We start from the raw sequence: 7,399 nt of genomic DNA on the forward strand, positions 1-7,399 counted from the left end.
ATGGTTTCCATATTTGCACACAATCAATCAACAACCAACAGTTTTAGATTATGCAAATTATCGATCAAACAAGGGTTTTATCATCTAATTCATATAAACCCTAATTATATTCAAAGCATAAACAATAACTTATCAAATCATATAATTTGGTCCGATTACATGAACATACAACCGATTACATACATTCGATCCTAAATCATCATGCAAACAATCCGAAAACAGGACATGATAGTCGATTAACATCTATTCGGTTTTGGATCATCATCATACAATCCGATTCACTAGAACATCATCATTCACACAAACAATTCTAGTTATCACATAAAATCATGGCACCCATAATATCATCTTAACAAAACAATAACAGTGAAACACTAACCGGTTAGAAAGTACATCAAAGATTGATCCGAACAGGGAAAGATCTTCGAGAGATGGGGATGAGTGATCGCCGGCTTCGAGAAGAGAGAAGGAGAGAATAGGGTTTTTTTGTGTGTGTGTTGTGTTTTGCAAGTAATGAGAAGCAACCCCCACACATGGGTGCTTGCATTCGTATAAAAGGGAGTGGGCCGAACCCTTTCTTGGGTTGCCCTTGGTTTCGAGTTCAAGCATATTGGGCCGAACCCAATGGTGGTGTTATGTGATTGAGAAATGTTGTGTGGTTCGAGTTATATACATATCTACACATAATTTCACATAACACACTATCAACATTTCATTTAATCCATGCTTCACATAATCACATAAGATCTACATACGTTACATTAACACAAAGATAGATTCTGAAATACGAGTTGTCACATTATCCCTAAGTTGAAAGAAATTTCGTCCCGAAATTTAGCATTCGGTTACTGAGGAAGCTAGTTGTGTTGTTTACTGGTTTTCCTGGGGTGTCACATCATCCCCCCATTGATTTGGAATTTCGTCCCGAAATTCTGTAGTAGCTTCAGCCTCTGTAGTGGTTGCATTGTTTTCGAACAGCTGGGGATACTTGAGTTTCATTTGGTCTTCTCGTTCCCAGGTGAACTCTGGGCCACGACAGGAGTTCCAACGAACTCGACCAAGAGGGATTCTAGTGTGCTTGAGGACCTTAACGTCTCGGTACGTGATCTCGACTGGTTCCTCGACGAATCGTAACTATTCGTCGATAGTGAGCTCCTTCAAAGGAACTATGAGGGTCTCATCTGATTGACACTTCTTCAGATTAGACACGTGAAAAACGTTGTGAACTCCACCGAGTTCTGCTGGTAGGTTCAGTTTGTAAGCCACTTTGCCTATTTTCTCTATGATTTCGAACGGTCCGACATACCGCGGATTGAGCTTGCCTCGTTTGCCAAAACGAACTACACCTTTCCAAGGTGAGACTTTCAGTAGCACTCGATCCCCAACCTGGAACTCGAGTGGTTTCCTGTGCTTATCAGCGTAGCTTTTCTGACGGTCACGAGCTGCCGCCATTCGTTGTCGTATCTAAGCAATTCTTTCCGTTGCGTCTACCACAAGTTCTGGACCCGTGATCTAACTATCACCCACCTCTGCCCAACAAAGAGGTGATCGGCATTTACGCCCGAACAATGCCTCAAAGAGGTGATCGGCATTTACACATGCACGTAGCATGTCTTCTAGAGTTTGAATAGTGCGCTCAGACTGCCCATCCGTCTGAGGGTGATAAGCTATGCTCATGTCTAAACGTGAGCCAAAGGACTTGTGCATTGCTTGCCACAGTTCAGAAGTAAAACATGCATCATGATCAGATATGATAGAGGTTGGCACCCCGTGCCTCGAAACCACTTCTTTCAAGTAAATGTCTGCTAATGCAGAGAACTTGTCTGTTTCCTTGATAGCCAAGAAGTGTGCATACTTTGTGAGTCGATCCATGATCACCCAAATAGTATCATTCCCTCGTTGAGATCTAGGCAGGCCAGTAACAAAATCCATGGAAATTTCCTCCCATTTCCATTGTGGTATCTTTGGTTGCTGGAGTAGGCCCGATGGTTTCTGGTATTCTGTCTTGACTCTCGCACAAGTCAAGCACTTGCTGACATAAGTTGCTATGTGGGCTTTCATGCTAGGCCACCAATACGTAGTTCGGAGATCGTGGTACATTTTATCCGATCGTGGTACATTTTATCCGAACCTGGATGTACTGAGTAGCGAGACTTATGTGCTTCATCCATTACAAGTTCGCGTAAATTTCCATAAAGTGGGACCCAGATGCGTCCTGTTACGTAATAGGTGCCATCTTCCTTTTGTTCTAACTGTTGCCTTGAGCCGCGTAGGGCTTCAGCCCTGACATTTTCTGGTTTCAATGCTTCTACCTGAGCATCTTGTATCTGTGCAGGAAGACTAGACTGAATGGTAAGTTGTAATGCTCGTACGCGTCAAGGTGCAGTACCTTTTCGACTGAGGGCATCGGCCACAACATTGGCTTTGCCCGGATGGTACTTGATCACACATTCGTAATCGTTCAGTAGTTCGACCCACCGACGTTGTCGCATGTTCAATTCCTTTTGCTTGAAGATATGCTCGAGACTCCTGTGATCGGTGTAGATGGTGCACTTGGTACCGTAGAGGTAATGTCTCCATATCTTAAGCGTGAAAACAACAGCTCCCAGCTCTAAGTCATGCGTAGTGCAATTTCGTTCGTGAACTTTAAGTTGACGTGACGCGTAAGCAATGACCTTGTCACGTTGCATCAACACACATCCAAGACCCTGAATGGATGCGTCGCAATAAACCACAAAATCGTCTGTGCCCTCTGGCAAGGAAAGAATAGGTGCGCTACAGAGTGTATCCTTTAAGTGCTGAAATGCTGATTCCTGTGTATTACCCCATCGATAAGTAACGCCCTTCTGCGTTAGTGAGGTGAGAGGTTGTGCAATCTTGGAAAAATCCCTGATAAACCTCCTGTAATAACCTGCCAAACCCAAGAATTGGCGTATTTCCGTTGGTGTACGAGGTGCGGGCCAGTTCTTGATCGAATCTACCTTAGATGGATCAACATGAATCCCATCCTTGTTTACCACATGGCCTAGGAAATGGACTTCATGAAGCCAGAAGTCGCATTTCGAGAACTCTGCATACAGCTGCTCTGTTCGAAGGAGTTCCAAAATGAGTCGTAGGTGCTGTTCGTGCTCCTCCTGACTCTTAGAATTGATCAGGATGTCGTCGATGAAAACTATAACAAACTTGTCTAGGTAAGGCTTGCACACTCTGTTCATAAGATCCATGAAGACTGCAGGCGCGTTTGTTAACACGAATGGCATGACCAGAAACTCGTAGTGGCCGTAGCGAGTTCTGAATGCTGTTTTGGAGACGTCCTCGTCCCGGACTCTCAGCTGATGATAGCCCAACCTCAGGTCAATCTTTAAATAGTAGCTCGACCCTTGCAATTGGTCGAATAAGCCGTCAATGCGTGGAAGGGGATAACGATTCTTCACGGTCACCTTGTTGAGTTCACGATAGTCTATGCACATCCTGAAGGTACCGTCTTTCTTCTTCACAAATAATACTGGAGCTCCCCAAGGCGAAGAGCTAGGCCGAATGAAACCCTTATCCAAGAGTTCTTGTAGTTGTGTAGATAGTTCTTATAGTTCTGACGGAGCTAAGCGATACGGTGCTCGAGCTATGGGCGCTGCTCCAGGAGCTAGCTCGATTTGGAATTCGACCTGGCGATGAGGAGGTAGCCCAGGTAAATCTTCAGGAAACACTTGAGGAAAGTCACGTACTACTGGAATGTCCTCTAATCTCTTTTCTTTCATTGATGTGTCAGTAACAAGCGCTAAAATAGCGGTGTGGCCCTTTCGCAAACACTTCTGAGCCTTTAGGAAGGAGATGATGCCCACCACGGCACCACTCTTGTCACCTTGAACTTCGAGATGTTCTTTACCAGTACGGGGAATACGAACAATCTTTTCTTTGCATAGGATCTCTGCTTGCTGTTGGGATAACCAATCCATCCCAATAACGATGTCGAAACTACCTAGAGCTATAGGTATGAGGTCGATAGAGAAGGTCTGTCCAGCGAGGACAAGATTACAACCCTGAACTATGTGTGTGGCCTCTAAACTTTTACCATTGGCTAACTCTACGACATGTTTGGTGTTTAAAAGAGTTGGTGCACGTTTAAGCATTTGACTAACTTTTAGAGACACATAACTGGTATCGGCACCCGAATCAAATAATACAGTAACATAAAAGTCGTCGAGAAGGAACTTACCCATCACTACGTTGGGGTCATTCCTAGCATCACCCTGACCAAGCACGAACACACGACCCCTAGCACCGTTGTCATTATTGTTTCCCCCATTGTTGTTCCCATTGCCCTGATTATTGTTGTTGTTCTGATTCTGGTTTAACTGGGGGCAGTCCCGCTTGAAGTGGCCTTCAGCACCACATTGAAAGCATCCCCTGTTGCCTCGCTTCTGTTGCTGCTACTGCTGGTTCTATGGAGCTGGTGGTGGTTGTTGCTGGTTCTGATTTGCAGGTCGTGAGCTTCTGCAATCCTTAGCTTCATGACCCATCTTGAGACATCTCTGACAACGACCCCTGTTACACTGGCCATTGTGGTGCCTGTTGCATGTGTTGCACTTCGGGAGGTTTCCTCGATATCCACCCTGCCTTTGACTACCAGAAGATTGCTGACTAGGGCTCTGATAGTCATCAATCTTTCGCTGCTGTGTCTGGGAATGAACTGAAGTTGAACCCTTGCTGGAGGTTCCATCACATTTTCGCTTGTTATCACTGGGAGTAGCAGAAGTAGTAGAGGTAGCACCGACACGCTTAGGCAGCCTGTTCTGTTCCACTGCCTGGTCTGTGAGACGATGAGCAAGAAGAGTAACATCCTGGATGGTAGCAAGGTTAGCGGAGGTCACGTGGCTTTGAATCTCTGGCACCAGACCCCTGAGATACAGCTCGATACGCTTGATGGGAGGATCCACCATAGTTGGACACAAGATGGCCAGCTTGTTTGATCTTTTCGTATACGCCTCTATTTCTGACCCTGTCATCTTCAGGTTAAAGAACTCCACTTCCAACTTGTGGATGTCATCACGACTACAGTATTCCCGCTTGATCAGTTCCTTGAAGTCGTTCCATGGGGTGGCATTAGCAGCCGCCAACCCCAGCATCTGAACTTGCGCATTTCACCAAGTCAGCGCAATGCCTTCGAGAGTACCAGTGGCATACTTCACCCTGCGAGCCTCAGGGCATTCACACATCTCGAAGATCGATTCGAGTTTCTCGAACCAGTGGAGGAGTCCAACTGCTCCTTCAGTGCCATTGAATGTGCTAGGACGACAGTCCATGAAAGTCTTGAATGTGCATACAGGTGGCTGAGCGTTCTGACCTGTTGCGCGAGAAAGATAAGACAAGGTTAAGCGCGAGCGTTGGGTCACTAAGGTGGGATCTAACATCCTAGGATAGGTTTGGAATAGCAGGTTATACCTCCTGCCTGAGCTGCTGCAAGTGCCACAGTTGGTTGTTTAGTTATAGTATTCGTTTCGTAAATCATATGTTCGTTTTGCAAACCATGTATCGTATTAATTCGTATCGCGGTCTCCCAGACATGTGTGCGAAGGTTAGTGGGGGCTTCCCATGTGTTACTAGACCGTGTGTATCGACTGCTACGAAAATGTAAGAGGTGCCCTAAGTCAATGTCTATCAGCATTGACCCTTTGCCCATAGTCCATTAGTACATGCCCGTTCGAACGACACGGTGTGAGGTTTGTTAAACATAATAGCGCTATTAACTAATGACCCGCTCGCCATAGGCCTCGGCGATTAGGTCGATATAATGAGGGACTTAATGATATAGATTTGGTCCAGTGTGTATACTTGGCATCCTACTCCCAGAGGATGGTTGTAATTACCGTTTAGTCCGTTTACCCATTCCCAACCCTTGGGAATCCCATGCCTTGGAAAGAGTGTGAACTCACCTTGGTTTGCTCGGCAGATACACGAAAAGGTTACTTGAGCTGCTGCAAGTGCCGCAGCAACTTGTTCATTGATAAGAGCCGTCAACTGGGCTTGAGTTAAGTTCACACGTCCACTCATGATCTTCATAACAAAAATGGGAACAGGAGTGAGAGAGGTTCGCGAAAGTGCGATGACAGAAGAGAGTAAGCTCACAAGTGTTCTCAAGCAATAGTTGTTACGTTTATCTAAGCATACCATGAGCAAAGTTCTATGTAATCTAGCAAGTAGGCAATGTAATCATAAGTCATATCACCTAGAATGTTGAGTCTTGCACATGGAGCGAAGCTTCGTTGTGGATCATTGAGCACTGTACATGCTATAGTCTGATTTTAATAAAAACTTTTTCCCTTTATTAAAACCAAGTTCACTATAACCAATGGCTCTGATATCAATCTGTCACACCCCCAAAATCCACACGCGGAGTATCACCGCTTGGAGGCGTGACTGACCAGGATCAAGCCACCAATCATATTGTACATAACAAGTAATAAGTAATAAGTAAAATTCAACCACACAATATGAAAGGTGTTCAAATCAAAACGTAGTTATGTGTTTAGCGGAAGCATAATTTGTAAAACCCAATGTAAGTATTAAGTACGAAATAAAGTAACGTTTTTAGCATGGCACACACTGCCATGTCCCACAAAGACCGCGCTTCCCTGTGCAAGCTCCAAGAGTACCTAACAACCTGCAAGGCATGTAACAACGAATCAACAACAAAGTTGAGCGAGTTCAAAGTTAGTTGTTTAGTTATAGTAATTGTTTCGTAAATCATATGTTCGTTTTGCAAACCATGTATCGTATTAATTCGTATCGCGGTCTCCCAGACATGTGTGCGAAGGTTAGTGGGGGCTTCCCATGTGTTACTAGACCGTGTGTATCGACTGCTACGAAAATGTAAGAGGTGCCCTAAGTCAATGTCTATCAGCATTGACCCTTAGCCCATAGTCCATTAGTACACGCCCATTCGAACGACACGGTGTGAGGTTTGTTAAACCTAATAGCGCTATTAACTAATGACCCGCTCGCCATAGGCCTCGGCGATTAGGTCGATATAATGAGGGACTTAATGATAGAGATTTGGTCCAGTGTGTATACTTGGCATCCTACTCCTAGAGGATGGTTGTAATTACCGTTTAGTCCGTTTACCCATTCCCAACCCTTGGGAATCCCATGCCTTGGAAAGAGTGTGAACTCACCTTGGTTTGCTCGGCAGATACACGAAAAGGTTACTTGAGCTATAAGGGGTCAACCACGTCCTAACATGGTTACCATACGAGTCAGGTCTAGGTTCAAGTAGTGCACGTAGGTTTACACATAAGCTAACGGATTACGAACATGTATTGATCATGGCAACACATTAACAGTCAAGTACATAACATATTCATACTTGTGCGATTCAAATGGAAGCTCAATAATAACCGGCCCA

This window comes from Helianthus annuus, chromosome 10 (genome assembly GCF_002127325.2).
Source record: "Helianthus annuus cultivar XRQ/B chromosome 10, HanXRQr2.0-SUNRISE, whole genome shotgun sequence".
In the NCBI taxonomy this organism is placed as follows: domain Eukaryota; kingdom Viridiplantae; phylum Streptophyta; class Magnoliopsida; order Asterales; family Asteraceae; genus Helianthus; species Helianthus annuus.